At 39.1% G+C, this 16,833-nt stretch overlaps 1 protein-coding gene across 4 annotated transcripts in view; it reads left to right on the plus strand.

Annotated features, from left to right (window-relative positions):
• camta1a (calmodulin binding transcription activator 1a) overlaps positions 1 to 16,833 on the plus strand; it is a 1,215,621-nt gene that overhangs the window by 399,599 nt on the left and 799,189 nt on the right. The gene's annotated exons all lie outside the window — the stretch shown is intronic.

The raw sequence follows: 16,833 nt of genomic DNA on the forward strand, positions 1-16,833 counted from the left end.
CCAATCAGCTTGCTAAGCCATTTTGTTTAAATGGCTGTAGATCTGGAATCACATTTAGACATCAGACTTTGTGGTGGTGCCAGATTTCATTTAATCAGCCACATGAATGAAATGCATCAATTTTTAATGTTTATTTCATGGTCAGTATTACTGTTCAAAGATTCTATACTTGCTGAACAGCAAAGAATGAGGAGCTCTCACAGAAACATATAAAATTATGAAAAGGATAGATAAAATAGAGGCAGGAAAGTTGTTTACATTGGTAAGTGGGACTAAAACTAGGGGATACAGCCTCCGGATTTGAGGGAATTGATTTAGGACGGAGATGAGGAGAAACTGCTTTTCCTAGAGAATAGTGACTGTGGAATTCTCTGCCCAAAGGCTACCTCATTAAATATAATTAAGACATAGTTAGATAGAATAGCATAGCAGGGGAACTAAGGGTTATGGGGAAAAGGTGGGTAATGGATGGAGTCACAACTAGATCAGCCGTGATCTTATTGAATTTTGGAGCAGGCATGATGGGCCAGATGGTCTATGATTCTTACGATTTTGATTCCAAATGTATTTAATTAGTTGTTTTTTTAAATACTTTAGTTTCTGTGAAAGTGATAGAATTGACACTTGCTTCACCAGATCAAAAGGGCTTTGGAAATTAGCCAAGTAACATAACCATTATGCTTCTGTGTGGGAAATAAGACACTTGGCATTTGGTGCAGTAGTGATTAAAATTGCTTATGCTCAAGGAACCAGAATTGGATATATCTGGGAGGGTGTAAGGCTGGAGATTATGAGGATAGGTTGAAGTGAAGCCATGAGTGAAAAGCTGTTAAATTTTCAGCCAACAGAGAGAGAGAGACTGAACAATTGGGATAACTTGAGCTGCAGTGTTAGTGTGAATGGCAAGAATGTAAGAAATTCAGCAAAAACTGTTCACTGTTCCGTGCCTATGATCTTCATTTCATCACATGGTCAGTCTGCAAGCTCCTGATAATGGCAAAACTCTCAATAAGCTAACATTTATTGTGCCAATTAAGATTTTACTATCAAAAGGTTCTGCTCTACTGCTTTCTCTACTTAAATGATAGATGCGGTTGAGCAAGTGATTTTCAAGGTTGAGCTGTACCCAAGCCAAGGTTTTTGGTATTTTGCACTGAATCATAGTAGCCATGGCAGGGTAATATACTCATGTGAGAGATGGTTGTAAAATCATTATTTCATTGCAGAGATTCGTTTTAATTTAAAATTTACTAAGTTCGGACAAAGCAGAAAAATAGTGTTATTTCTGTTTTCAGCCCCCACCCCACCTCTCCACCACCACCTTCTGAAGGTAGTTCAATAGGTTGATTGGTTATGGCTTTGTTTCAAGCAGCTACCCTCTCCAATGTGTGAGTTAAATGAACATTAAAATAATAATGGGATTGTGAGAAGGTCATCAATTGATAACGGTGAACACTCATTTGCCATTTCCAGGGCCACAAACTTCCAAGTTTATTGTTCTTCCTGTGCTGATGCTTGGAGACTGATCTTCGACTAGGTGCAACTGAGTAAGCCATCACTATCCAGGACCTCCCCCCCTCCCAACCCCAGTTCCGTGTGACTTTCCTCCAGGATTGGCGCCATTTAGTGTGACCTATTGCAGCTTGGGGTGTCGGAGTTCAGAGTTTAATTCCGTTACCATCCGTAAGGAGCTTATACATCCTCCCTGTGGAATGCATGGGTTTTCTCCGAGCATTCTGGTTTTCATCCACAGTCTAAAGACATACCAGTTAGTAGGTTAATTAGTCATTATTAATAGTCCCATGATAAGGCATGGGTTAAATCAGGGCTTGCTAGGTGATGTCTATTCCATGCTGTGTCTCTAAATTTAAAAGAAGTAAAGATTTGAAGTCATAATCTTATGACTTAAGTGTTAGGACTGATTTGTTCTGTTTTGTTTTCATTGAGGTTTAATTTATAAGACAAGAAGGATGAAGAACATCCTTAAATGTGCGGAAAAGTTAAGAAAAGGATAGGCACTCTCCCAAACCATAAAGGATGAATAGCAGAGTCCTGGAAGTTAATTTCAGTGAAGGAACAATATCTTGTGCAGAATTAATGGTTATATATTTGTAATTAAGAAAATGAAATTATTTAAATAAAGTAGTAGCTATGGTTTATCTCTTTTCTTTAATTTGCTCTGCTCAATAATATACAACTTTTTAACCAGCAGCATTTGGTAGCTGCTTGCCCCATTCTCTCACCCTGATGCTTTCACTGTGTGTCCAGCCACTTCTAAGTGAGTGAAATTAGGAAAGGTGTTGCTGCATTCATTTTCAGACCTTATTCGTGGAAGTATTTGAAATCTGTTTGGCACCAGTTCCAAGATTTTCTGGTTTAGGATAGAAATATGCAGAACTATGGGGCATTGTGGGCAAGGCTGGTAAGACCACTGTTGGCAGACCATCCTAAACTCTCTTTCAGAAGCTGGCGGTGAGCCATTGTTTTGAACTGCTGCATTTCTTTAAGGAAAGGGGCTCTAGGTCAGGAATTTCAGGATTTAGACCACATATTGTTAAGGAAACAATTCACATATAAGTCTGCATGCTGGCTGGAGGGAAATCTACAGCTAGTTGCATTTTCAAGTATCTGTTGTCTTGTTTCTCTTGATTGTAAAAGTTATGGGTTTGGAAGGTGCTAACAAAGTAGCCATCTCCCAAATCTACCACCTTTTCTATTGTAGTCAAAGATGCTGGAAATCAAAAATAAAAACAAAAACTGCAATTTTGAACTGACAAAAGATTTTCAATCCCACTAAATATTTCCAGTACGTTTTTTACTTGAGTAATGGTAATGCATTTGTAGAAAGTGACCATGCAGTCATGGCATGCTGGTATTGAAGGGTATAAGTGTTCTCAGTCTTGAAATGGCTGCCGTGCAACTTGGTTCTTTTGTCTTTGTTGGTGCTGAACCCTTTAAAAGTTTTTGAAGCTGCATCATTCAGATGTTGTTGCTGTAAACCATAGCAGATTATTCCGTGTTGTAACTACACAATTTTACCTCAATAGGTTATGAATTTTGTAGCTAGTCTAGGTTAATAGACATTAATACCAGTGGAATAAATGATTTTACTTTTGCTGGTTCTCCCAGTTTTAGATGCCATCCACAGACTAAAGTCTGTGTCATCCCAACATTGTACCTCCTCTTGAACCTGTACTTCAAATAACTGCTTCATTACATTGTGACAGTTTATATGATAGCTGGTAGATTATTTGATCATATTGCTAAATTGATAGTAATGGTGGTTACAGCTCTTATTGGCAATTGGATTAAGATTCATTCAAGCTGAATGCCATTACTGTTGACTTTTAACTTTAATCTGAATGAGTTTATATGTGTCTTTTGAAAAAGGATGAAGGCTGTGAATGTTGATGTATATCACTGAAGGTCATTGCTAAATTTCTAAAGAGGCTTTTTATAGTTGCTGGAACTGCCACTGGCTCCCTTCAGTTCTTTCGTGTCTTCAGTTTGCTTTGCTGATCATTGCATATTGGTCCTGGTTTGGTGCAGCACATTAGAACTTAGATGAGCTGAAGTGAGTTAAAAGTCCCAGGGTGTTGCCTGTTGATATAGATTAATACTTAACAACGAGAACAGTGAATACAAGTCTCTTCAAATAAGACTTTGAACAGCAGTGTAACTCTCCCAAGTGATCTATCATTTCAGGTTGATGCCTCAAGTACACAAACCGCTTTGAGTCAATCATACTAGATCTGTTTCTTTCATCAACTTCCACAGTGAGATAGATGATCAAGAGCCAATTACCACAAACTTGCTGGTGGGGCTGAGCAGCTAGGGGAGCGTCAGTGTTTGGATTAGACTGAAACTGGTGTTGATGTCTCAGGAGTGGGTAGTTGTCTTTGAGGAGCTGAGTAAGTTTTGCTATAACATCAAAAAGCACTGATCCACAATGTTAAGTGATGTCAGTCCATCACACTTATTTTATTGAACACATACAGATCCAGTGAGCATTTTAGCAATAAATTGCTCCCTAATAATTTTTTTTCTCTTCTTTATTCTTTTCTAAAGGATTGAGTTTTACTGAAATGAACTTCCACTGATGCAGGCAATAAATATCAGAGGGAATGGGTGCAGGCATACAGATACACCTACATCTCCATCCTTAACAGAGAAAGCAGTGCTCTTCCATGTTGACCAACACTTGACAATAGCAATTACTGACTCAGTAAAGCTTCTGTTGATGGAGCTGAGTCATAAGAAAATGTTTACCATACTGGATCGGCATCAGGTACCAGGAGAGATGAATAATTATTCTGTGATGCTCACCTACATTCAAAGATTGAAAAACGAATGGGCTTGGGTAACTACCGTATATACCTCAGGTGATGTAAATTTAAATGATATTTTTTGCAACCTTTTCAGAGAATTCCTGAGCACTTTACCACTAGTGAAGTATTTTTCAAGTATTCTTTGTAATAAAGATCCTGCAAACACCAATATGGTATTGATATGATATTATGATTTGGAAGTGTTGGTTGACCAAGACGTTGTGAAAAGCCTCCCTGCTGTTCCTTGAAGCAGTGTTCTATGATCACTTATGTCCACCTGAGGCCAAAAGGCTCATACAAAAGGCAGATCTGGAGGGTAAAGGAGCATACACCCATTTCTGAAGTAGTTACAGCTTCAGCTGCATTCAGGAAATTCATTATCTTTTAGGATAAAGGAATTTACTTGATTGACTCATCTGTCACAATACTCGATCTCCACCCTCGCTATCACTAGGAAACCAGCTGTAATATGTACAATTCTTCTAGATGGCTTTAGCAATACCTTTCAACCTTGCCACCTCTAGTATCAAATAGGATAAGGGTAGCAATATTGTGTGAACACCTTTTCTAATGTCCCTCCAAGCTGTTACCATTCTGGCATGTTTTCACAGTCCTTTAAAACCATTGAATTATTGCCCTTCAACAATTAGGCTCCTGAAGCAGCGTGGATAACTTCACTCACCAAAACACAACTGATTCCACATTGTATGGATTCACTTTCAAGAACTCTACAACTCATGTTCTCAATATTATTTATTAACTTACTTTATTATTATTACTATTGTTATTGTATTTGCACAGTTTGTTTTGCATTTGGGTATTTTGTCAGTCTTTGTGTGTAGTTTTCCATTGATAACCATATAAAACCATATAACAATCACAGCACGGAAACAGGCCATCTTGGCCCTCCTAGTCCGTGCCGAACCCTTAATCTCACCTAGTCCCACCTACCCGCACTCAGCCCATAACCCTCCACTCCTTTCCTGTCCATATACCTATCCAATTTTACCTTAAATGACACAACTGAACTGGCCTCTACTACTTCTACAGGAAGCTCATTCCACACAGCTATCACTCTTTGAGTAAAGAAATACCCCCTCGTGTTTCCCTTAAACTTCTGCCCCCTAACTCTCAAATCATGTCCTCTAGTTTGAATCTCCCCTACTCTCAATGGAAACAGCCTGTTCACGTCAACTCTATCTATCCCTCTCAAAATTTTAAATACCTCGATCAAATCCCCCCTCAACCTTCTACGCTCCAATGAATAGAGACCTAACTTGTTCAACCTTTCTCTGTAACTTAATTGCTGAAACCCAGGTAACATCCTAGTAAATCGTCTCTGCACTCTCTCTAATTTATTGATATCTTTCCTATAATTCGGTGACCAGAACTGCATACAATATTCCAAATTTGGCCTTACCAATGCCTTGTACAACTTTAGCATTACATCCCAACTTCTGTACTCAATGCTTTGATTTATAAAGGCCAGCGTTCCAAAAGCCCTCTTCACCACCCTATCTACATGAGACTCCACTTTCAGGGAACTATGCACAGTTATTCCTAGATCTCTCTGTTCCTCTGCATTCCTCAATGCCCTACCATTTACTCTGTATGTTCTATTTGGATTATTCCTGCCAAAATGTAGAACCTCACACTTCTCAGCATTAAACTCCATCGGCCAACGTTCAGCCCATTCTTCTAACTGGCATAAATCTCCCTGCAAGCTTTGAAAATCCACCTCATTATCCACAACACCTCCTACCTTAGTATCATCGGCATACTTACTAATCCAATTTACCACCCCATCATCCAGATCATTTATGTATATTACAAACAACATTGGGCCCAAAACAGATCCCTGAGGCACCCCGCTAGTCACTGGCCTCCATCCTGATAAACAATTATCCACCACTACTCTCTGGCATCTCCCATCTAGCCACTGTTGAATCCATTTTATTACTCCAGCATTAATACCTAACGACTGAACCTTCTTAACTAACCTTCCATGTGGAACTTTGTCAAAGGCTTTGCTGAAGTCCATATAGACTACATCCACTGCCTTACCCTCGTCAACATTCCTCGTAACTTCTTCAAAAAATTCAATAAGGTTTGTCAAACATGACCTTCCACGCACAAATCCATGCTGGCTACTTCTAATCAGATCCCGTCTATCCAGATAATTATAAATACTATCTCTAAGAATACTTTCCATTAATTTACCCACCACTGATGTCAAACTGACAGGTCTATAATTGCTAGGCTTCCTTCTAGAACCATTTTTAAACAATGGAACCACATGAGCAATACGCCAATCCTCCGGCACAATCCCCGTTTCTAATGACATATTAAAGATCTCCGTCAGAGCTCCTGCTATTTCTACACAAACTTCCCTCAAGGTCCTGGGGAATATCCTGTCAGGACCCAGAGATTTATCCACTTTTAAATTTCTTAAAAGCGCCAGTACCTCCACCTCTTTAATTGTCATAGGTTCCATAACTTCCTTACTTGTTTCCCACACCTTAGACAATTCAATATCCTTCTCCTTAGTGAATACCGAAGAGAAGAAATCATTCAAAATCTCTCCCATCTCCTTCGGTTCCACACATAGCTGACCACTCTGATTCTCTAAGGGGCCAATTTTATCCCTCACTATCCTCTTGCTTTTAATATAACTGTAGAAACCTTTCGGATTTACTTTCACCTTATTTGCCAAACCAACCTCGTATCTTCTTTTAGCTTTTCTAATCTCTTTCTTAAGATTCCTTTTACATTCTTTATATTCCTCGAGCAATTCCTTTACTCCATGCTGCCTATATCTATTGTAGACATCCCTCTTTTTCTGAACCAAATTTCTAATATCCCTTGAAAACCATGGTGCTCTCAAACCTTTAACATTTCCTTTCACCCTAACAGGAACATAAAGATTCTGTACCCTCATAATTTCACCCTTAAATGACCTCCATTTCTCTATTACATCCTTCCCATAAAACAACTTGACCCAATCCACTCTCTCTAAATCCCTTCGCATCCCCTCAAAGTTAGCCTTTCTCCAATCAAAAATCTCAACTCTAGGTCCAGTCCTGTCCTTCTCCATAATTATATTGAAGCTAATGCTATTGTGATCACTGGACCCGAAGTGCTCCCCAACACATACTATTGTACTTTTTTTTTCTACTGTGAATGCCCACAAGAAAGTGAATCTCAGGGTAGTATGTGGTGACATATACATGCTTAGATAATAAATTTACTTTGAATTTTCATTGAGTTGAGATTTTGGAATTTCCAATCTAAGACCACTATGAGAAAACATTTCACCAAAATTTTCAATACTCAAGGCGCAGCACCTTATCAAGAAAAGCCGGGGATAAGTGATAAATGAGGTATTGCCAGTACTTTCCATATTTTGAAAACAAATATGAAAATAACATCATCTCAAATTCTGCCTACCTCTCAGTATTACAGAGCAAGGGAGAGAAAAAATGGATAAAAATAGTTAATATAACATTTATCTTGACTCCCAGAAATATCCCAAAGAGCTTCATATATAATGGATAGCAATATCTTGATTGATTCCAGAAAAAATGAATTAAATTCACAAATAATTTAACATTTTTATAAAAATTGAAGCACAAAATAGACTTTGCTTCTCTCTTAGATCCAGCTGACTGCATTTGTATTTGGGTCCTCACACTAAAAAGGATAAAGTTCTTGATACCTGACACATTGAGCTTTTCATATTCAAACACAATTCTAATTTTCCCAAATTATTGTAATCTTTTCAGTCAATTTCTCTGTCCAGTTAAATGAAATTTGATAAACAATGGAAGATCCGTAGGACCTGCCTTTTGCCTTGAAATCACTAATCCATGCTATTGCAGGCGCTCTTGGTTTTTTAAACTATTCAAGCCAGAATTGATTGCGCAAATGGTAAGCCTCCAAAGTCTCAAAAGCTTATTCACACTCCAAGCAATAATGTCAGAGAGTGCCTGAAATATTTCATCAAAGCAAACCACTCATCTGAACTCTGCCCCTATTGTATGGACAGTCTCCGTGTTTATTAAAGGCATCTTGATGCTGAAGATTGTTACACCAAGGCACTCAAAATGATAAGGGATGATGCCCAGATGGTATTTCTCATCTGTTCTGCATTTAAGATGATGCTTCAGTTTGACAAAATGAAACGGGCACTGAAAATACGTAATTTCCAGATGATGCCTTTCTTCATTTGTTTTAATGGTATGGTGGTTGACCGTCATGTCTGACTTTGACAGAAGACCTGTGCGGGAGAGTTTTTAAAGAGGAAAAGCCATTGCACTGGGGAAGCTCCACTCTCTCGACCTCGGAAGTCCAGGTCCAGTGATACAAGTAGATGCCACACTGAAGTTTTCCTTGGTTGCAGTGGATGGCCATGATGTCTTCTGTGCCTCATCATGCCCTTCGCTTTCCACATAGCATTGCAGAACTGCCTTCCTGGCTGCTAGATCCCATTTGCCCAGTCTACTGGAGCTAACTTCACATGCTAGAACTGGCATGGACCTATCTCACCAGGATATGAGGTCTTCCAACTACCTTCACCTGGTTTAGCCTGCCTGTCGAAGCAGTGTACTGAGGTGTGGCCACTGTCGCATGCAAACAGCAAGTTGGAACTACAGGAGAGAACTGAGTGAGCTGCCTTGGAATGGGCATGAAAAACCCCTTAATCAGATGCATTACCCCTCCCTGGACACCCCACACACCCCTTTATTTTTATCCAGTTAAATTAGTACTCTGCTTCTTCTTCTGCAGTCCCATCTTTCTGGGACAGCTATGGTTAGAGTGTGTGTGTAAAGAAGGGAGATCTTCACTGATCTCTGGGGGTTCTTAATTTTAATTTTCCAGAGTCATTCTGGAAAACCATTTGGATTTTATTTGGTGGGATACCATAATGAATAGAGAGGAAGCACTGGAAATGTGCCAGTCACTATAGTTACTGCTCTGTTTTGCTGCTCCCCATTCACTATCTCTATTTTCTAAGGTAGTTCTCAGTAACAGTGATGAGGAAAAGCCTCTAATGCTTAATGAATATACATGGAAACTTCACTATTTTTGTTTTAAGGAGCAGCATTTTGGTGTATATACAGCATGCAGTTATTAAATTTTGTTGTTCCTTTTTAATCTAACAACTTAGGAGAAAAGATGAGCACAATATAAATAATGAAAAAATATTGAACAAATCTGGTAGCATATGTGGAGAGAGAATTAAAGTTAATGTTTTCATCAGAATTCAGAATGTTAGAAACAGAATGGGCCTGTGATAGGACAGATGAAGATAGACTGAATAGTACAGGCTATGCTGGATAAATGGTGTCAAATGCTTGACAATTACAACAGATCTGATTCGATGTCAGGTGGTAAAATATGAGAAATAAATCACTGCAGATGCTGGTGGTCTATGGTAAAAACAGGATGCCCGAACTGCTCAACAGGTCAAGATGTACGGTATCTGTGGAGAGAGTAAAACAAAAGTTAATATTTTAATTTGATGATCCTTGATTGGAAGTGGCTAGTTCCACTACAAATTAGAACAAACTTGCTTATCTGAAATGACTGGATACAGTGGCAAGACCTATAATGAGCTGAATTGGGAGATCAGATATTCTCCCCCTAGCTGACTTCGTTAAAACATTGTAAGAGGCCAAAAAATGTCAGAGGTCAGAATGGAAGTGAGATGAAGAATCAGAGTGGCAGGCAACTGGAAGCTCAGGGGTACTCTTGGTACTGAATGGTGATGCCCTGCATCCTATCTTTGACCTCCTGGGGTCATACTGTGACCACTGAATGTAGTACATTGCATTGGAAAGGACATGAGCTGAAGCTTCACCTGGAAGGAGCATTTGGAAGTCGAGAAATTATGTTATAAACGTTATTGCATCTCTTGCATTTGTCATGGAAATTCATGTGAAAAGGTAGGCTGGATACTGATTGAGATGGAGTGTCATTGGGGCAAGACAGATCCTTCAGGATGGTGGTGGGGAAGGGGAAGATGTGTCTGGTAGTAGCATCATTTTGTGGGTAGTGGAAAGTTTAGAACGATCTTTTGAATGCAAAGGCTAGTGGGATGAGTGTGCAGACCGTTTTATTTATTTATTTATTTATTTATTTGGAGTACAGCATGGTAACAGCCCCTTCCTGCCTAACGAGCCCACGCTGCCCAATTACACCCATGTGAGTAACTAAACTACTAATTCATACATATTTTAATTTGGGAGGAAAGTAAAACTCCTGGACAAAACTCACATGGTCATGGAGACTTCGTATAAATTCCTTACAGACAGCAGTGGGCATTGAACCCTGGTTGCACGTATTGTAAAGTGTTGTGCTAATCACTGCACTATAGTGTCTCCCCTTAAAACATGTTTGATTCTTAAATTTTCTCAGATCTGATGGAAGGTCCTGGTTTGAAATAGCATTGAAAAGGAAAATAAACTATTTTCTGAAAATCTGAAATAAATACAGAATGCTGGAAATGATCAGAAGGTCAGGCAGTATCTGTGGAAAACCAACCAGAATTAATGTTTATGGGCAATGACCTTTCATCAGGTCTTCAGTTCTGTTCCATTGGTTTTAATAAAAGATCATACACCAACAACATTAATTTTCTTTCTCTCTCCTCAGAAGTGCTAGACCTGCTGAATATTTAATACATTTGTTGTTTTTTTTATTTTAGGTTTCTAACATTTGCAGTGATTTGCTTTTCAATTAATAATTAACTTGCATTATATCATGTTATTCCTTGTGATGGAGAGCCAAATGTGCAGTGGGGCAAGCCTATGTGGAAGTATTTATTCCTTGGCAACACACACAAAATGCTTGAGGAACTCAGCAGGTCGGGCAGCATCGATTGGCCCTTTCTCCTTGGAGCGACAGAGGATGAAGGGTGACCTGATAGAGATGTATAAGATGATGAGAGGCATTGATCATGTGGACAGTCAGGCTTTTTCTCAGGGCTCAAATGGTTCCCACAAGAGGACACAGGTTTAAGGTGCTGGGGAGTAGGTACAGAGGAGATGTCAGGGTTAAGTTTTATACTCAGAGAGTGGTGAGTGCATGGAATGGGCTGCCGGCAACAGTGGTGGAGGTGGATATGATAGGGTCTTTTAAGAGGCTTTTGGATAGGTACAGTACATGGGGCTTAGAAAAATAGAGAGCTATAGGTAAGCCAATAATTTCTAAGGTAGGGACATGCTCAGCACAACTTTGTGGGCCGAAGGGCCTGTATTGTGCTGTAGGTTTTCTATGTTTCTATGGAAATTAATGAACAGTCAACATTTCAAGCCAAAACCCTCCTTCAGAGCTTATTCCTTACCATGTCTGAAATGTATTCTAGATTTTCTATGCTGTTCTGCATTCTTCCAAAGGCAATTAGATAGGACCTCATTTCCCTGTGATTTATAAACTAATAGGGATTTAAGACAAACAACTGGTATCTGAACCAAATGTAATGTGTAGCTAACATTCAAATCAGGAATTTCATCACAGGGAAGAGTTGAAATGTGGTTATGTGCTTGGCAACTGTGATGTGTGTGCATTTGATGGAGATGTATAAGAAAGCTCTTGAAGAACGAATAACTTGTGGCATGGGAAAAAGTCAGATTGTAGGTGAAATATAAAGTAGCTTAAAATTTGAATGATGTTTTTCACTGGTTCTTCTCCAATCCTGTTTAGCGGCACTTGTTGGAACAGCTAACTGAAGCCCTTGTTATGTAAATATATACGAAACTTTAAAATTAAGGCAGCCAAAGCTACTTTCAGAGCTGAAGTTGTAACTGAAGTCGGCAAAGTTTGCAAGTACAGAGTAACAAGAAAATTGCAACTTCTAAAGGCTTTGTAGTTAATCAAATTAACCTTGGAGTCATCTGGAGAAGACTGGCACAAGATCTGAATAAAGAAACAGTGTTGAATCTCAGTCTTACTACATTACTTCTACAGAGAAGATCAACATAGCTTTATCCAAGGCCAGCGTGGAAGTGATGGATCAATCAACCCACGGCTTGTAATATTAATTATTTTCTGATGGTTTATTGTGATATTGGCTAATCGATTTCAGTAAGCCTTTTCAGTGCCCTCTTTCAAACATGTCTAAGTTATGCTTCCATTTGAAGGGTAAAGCTTTGACCTCGGTATTACTTGCCAGTCCTGGATCTGTTAATCCGTAAAGAGATTAAAAAAAAATCCAGGAGCACTGAGTAGCAACAGATTCAGCAACATTGAAATACCCACAGGACACTAAACTCCCATCTTAAAACCAGGAGTATCGGAGACGAGATATTTTTACTAGTCATTTGGGAGTAATATAATTGCAGTTTGTGGCTGCAGCAGATGCTGAAGACAGCTGGCAGAAGAGAGATTGCCCATTTTTCTCATCATTGAAAGACTACAGATAAACCCATACACTGAAACCTCGTAAAGCTCTTATTAGGTTTGGCTGAAGGAGCTAAGGTGTGTGAGCACGAGTGCATGTCTGCACAGCAAGTATTTGGCTGCTTTTCAGCTAAACAGTAACGATAGATGTTTCATTTTAAACCCGGGTGCTGCAGTTTGCTTTAAACAACAGTGCTGAATTTTGGGGGAAATGCCTGCTTGGGAGCTTAATTCTCATACATCAAATTGTTAGACATGAGTACAATGCATTGCGGTGAGTGCTCCTGTATGTGAAACACGAATAATGTATGAGATCTATTAATACCCTGATGTACCGTGCCATGCATATGAATGATCAAAGACAAAATGCTACAGGGCTGCAATGGGAACAGTAATAGAGAATTTCCCCATCTTCACAGCCCGAGTTCCAATTCCTTTACCTCCTCTCTTGAAGGTGCTGATTTATGTTATGCTTGGTTTCACAGCTACCCTGAAGCAACCCATTTGTCATGTTTCAAGGAGAGAGAGCGTCATTTGTTCAGTCATGGGAGCATCACAGCCCAGGGCTAATTAGCATGGGCCACTGATTGTCCATCTGAAAGGTGCACACTTGCTGATTAGTTGCCCCATTCCTTACCCAATGGTAACTTTCAGTGACGTCATCTGAGACCATTTGAGTCAGTGCAGAAATACCTGCGAGCTACTTGACATTTCCAGCTGGAACCATGCTAATCAGCAAAATATATATATATGTATACATTTAAAATTTCTACTTCCTGAGTTTGTCCTCCCTGTACTGCCTGCCTCTGGCCTAGGAAGGTGAATAGTTGATTGTAATTTTCCCCTGAGTATCTGCCATCTATATTCCAACATCTGTAGATTTTGAGTAATGTTGGCATTGTTGAAATCTCCTATCCCAAAGAGAATAAGGGAAAGACTAGCTTTATTTGTTATACATCTATCAAAACAAACAGTGCAATGCATTGTTTGCCTCAAGGACCAACACCGTCTGAGGATTGTGCTGGGGGCAGCCCACAAGTAAGGCCATGCTTCTGGCACCATCATAACATACCCACAACTTACAAACCCTAACCATATGTCTTTGGAATGTGGGAGGAAACTGAAGCACCTGGAGGAAGCCAACACAGTCAAAGGGAGAACGTACAAACTCCTTTCAGACGACAGCAGGAATTGAGCTATGACTTTACAGCTGGTGCTGTAAAGTATTGCTCGAAACGCTACATCATGAATATGATGTCACAATTCTCTGGTTAGGTTGCTAAAATAATTCTAAGGATTGTGAGCTTAAATTCAACTGGACAAATCATTTGATATTACCACAATTGATCATGAAACTGCCAGATAGCTTTAAACTCCTATCTGTTTTAGTTATTCATGCCATTTTAGGGCTGGAAGCTCTCTGTGCTTCAGTAGGTGGGGCTAATCATCCCATCCGAACTAACATAGTTGAAACATAAGAACTGACATGGTAGATGTGGAGAAGATATTTCCTTTTGTTAAAGAAACTAAAACTATGTTTCATGTTGGTTATCCATTTAATACAGAAGTGAGGCATTTTTTTTTCTCTCAGAAATTTGTGAGTATTTGGAACTCTCTTCCTCAAAGCCCAGTGGAACCAACTTTTTAAAATTATTTTAAATGTGAATATATTCTTGATTGGCAAGGAGGTAAGAGGTTATCAGAATAGGTAAGAGGAATGTCAAGTTCTAATTAATTTACATCAACCATAATATTATTGAATGGCAGAGCAGACTTGAGAAGCCAACACCCTACATCCACTGCTAATTCATATTTTATATGTGAATGACTAGTATGACCTTAACTGCCATCTACAATAGGTTATAAAATAACTTAGTTATGTCAAACGGTTACCAAATGTTCAAGAGGTCCTATCACTGCCACTTGAGAGCAACTAATAACAGACAGTATTTCACTTTGAAGTTACAACTCTATCTTGAGAAAAGTTTTTTTTTAATGAAATTTCAGTCTGAGTAAAATTCCTTCATCGCTGTCTGAAGATTGGTCTTCCAATTCTGGATTCTGGCAAAGCAGGGGCTGGGTTTGGCAGTGATGTCCCTCTATTGTGCTAATCAGTGAGCTTGCCAATACGTCTGCCTAGGTCCATTTCGGAAGAATGCGGTGTAGTGAGAATAATCAGTGACATTAGATCAACATCCTGTAAAATTAATGCCTTTGATAAAAGAAGAAATACGGAAATAAAATATACACATGGTAGCTGTTTCAACCTCGTAACTGAAGCTAAGAATTAGTATCAATCAAAGATCCAGCCTCATGTTGCAGAAGTTGATGAATTCTATTGCCTCTCCCTAATTGCCCTTAAACTAAGGAGGCAGATGAGATTTAATGATTTTGATGGGCCTGTATTTTTTATAAACCAAAACAAAAAATGCTCTTTCCTGAAGAATATTAGTGATCAGTTGGGTTTTATGACAATCAAGTAATTTCATTACCAAGATTAGTGTTTTTTTTAATCCAATATTTATTTAAATTCCCCAGATACCATGATGGTACTTGAACTCTGGTCTCTCTGACAGTGGTCTATATACTGTATTTCTGCCTGCTCATCCACTCTCTTAAACCTCATCTTCTCATATCCCCGAATAGTAATAAAACTACTCGTATTGTTAATTGTAGTAACTAACATTCCATTTAACACATATTAATCTAGACTAAGAAATTCTTTCCTCACACCAGCTATTAATATTAAGCAAAGTATAATTCAATTAAAGCAGACATTGTAGTCAAACCCATTGTCTTCACCTGTTGCTTCTAATTGTCTATTTTTTTTAGACAGAGAATTACTCTGTCAGAAACCCTGACTAAGTATTTATTTCCAAAACTCAGGCTACTTAGAATGCAATACCATGTTAGGCCAATAGGGAGTGAACTGGTAGGTTTTGTGACATGAGCAGTTTTATTTAGTGGTGTATGTAGATCTTGGTAACTAGGGTTGAAATCAAAACTGCTTCCTTTCATTCAGATCAGATTTACTGTCCAAACATTAAAAATCCTTTACTTTTAACCACTTAATTCTTCATTGGTTTATGAGGAAATTGCACTTCTTGAGTCCAACTCTTTGTGAAGATCCTAGGTTGAAACTAGCTATAGCTAGCTGTAGTATCTGATGCTTAAAATTACTGCCCCTGAACTTCATCTGGTAATCCCTAGCGGACAACAACGGCAAATAGTATTAATATGACAGCTGAAAACTTCAGACGAAGGGCATCATCAAAGTCTGACAGCGAAACAGATGAGTGTCTAACATTTGGCTAAGGGTAATATTAAAGGTGGAAAGAGTTGGTAGACAGTTTGGTGTGGTAGCATCTGGACCCTAGGAGTTTGGTGACATGGCTTCTGTTGGTGAAGCTTTCAAATTAGGAGATTACTGTATCATGTACCCCATGACGGGTTAAAGAACCAGCAGAAATGGAAAACACTTTGGAGTCTGGTATTGCTAATAACTAATAGTGTTTATTAGTAACTATGCAATACAGTACTATAAATGCAGATATAGCAAACAGGTTAGGAATTATATATATATATACATAAGTGTGGAAATAGGAACAAAACTAGGCTCTTTCAAACCCAGGGTGAATGGATACAGTCTTACAATGATGAAGAGAGTTTAGTTCAGTTTGAGGTAGTTAGTTGAGTAACGTTGGAGAAAGAGAGAGGTGAGGGGTGAGCTGATGCCATAGATCTTCCTGTTGTCTTCTGAAATCCTGTTATAATCATCGACTATGACCATAACACGTACGACTGTTCTTCAGTGATGGAATTATCACCCAGGCAAGGGTGGACACACTAATAATTTCCCACCGGTCACACCTTTTCACACTGCTAGTGCCACTGATCAACTTCCCCAAATGGATCCTCCTAAAACCCCACCTGCCTGTGTGTGCAACAAAGCTCGTTCAATGTCCGAAACTGTGTCCCTGTGTCTCAGCGGACCTGGGTTTTATCTCCACATGTTGGACACCAGCTGTCCATCAACCTGCTCCGCCCTCCTCTCTCTGCAAGAACTTTGCAAGCAGGCAAGTGTCCTTGGAAAGGTAAACAACTT

The sequence above is a fragment of the Hypanus sabinus genome, chromosome 27 (genome assembly GCF_030144855.1).
Source record: "Hypanus sabinus isolate sHypSab1 chromosome 27, sHypSab1.hap1, whole genome shotgun sequence".
Taxonomy (NCBI): domain Eukaryota; kingdom Metazoa; phylum Chordata; class Chondrichthyes; order Myliobatiformes; family Dasyatidae; genus Hypanus; species Hypanus sabinus.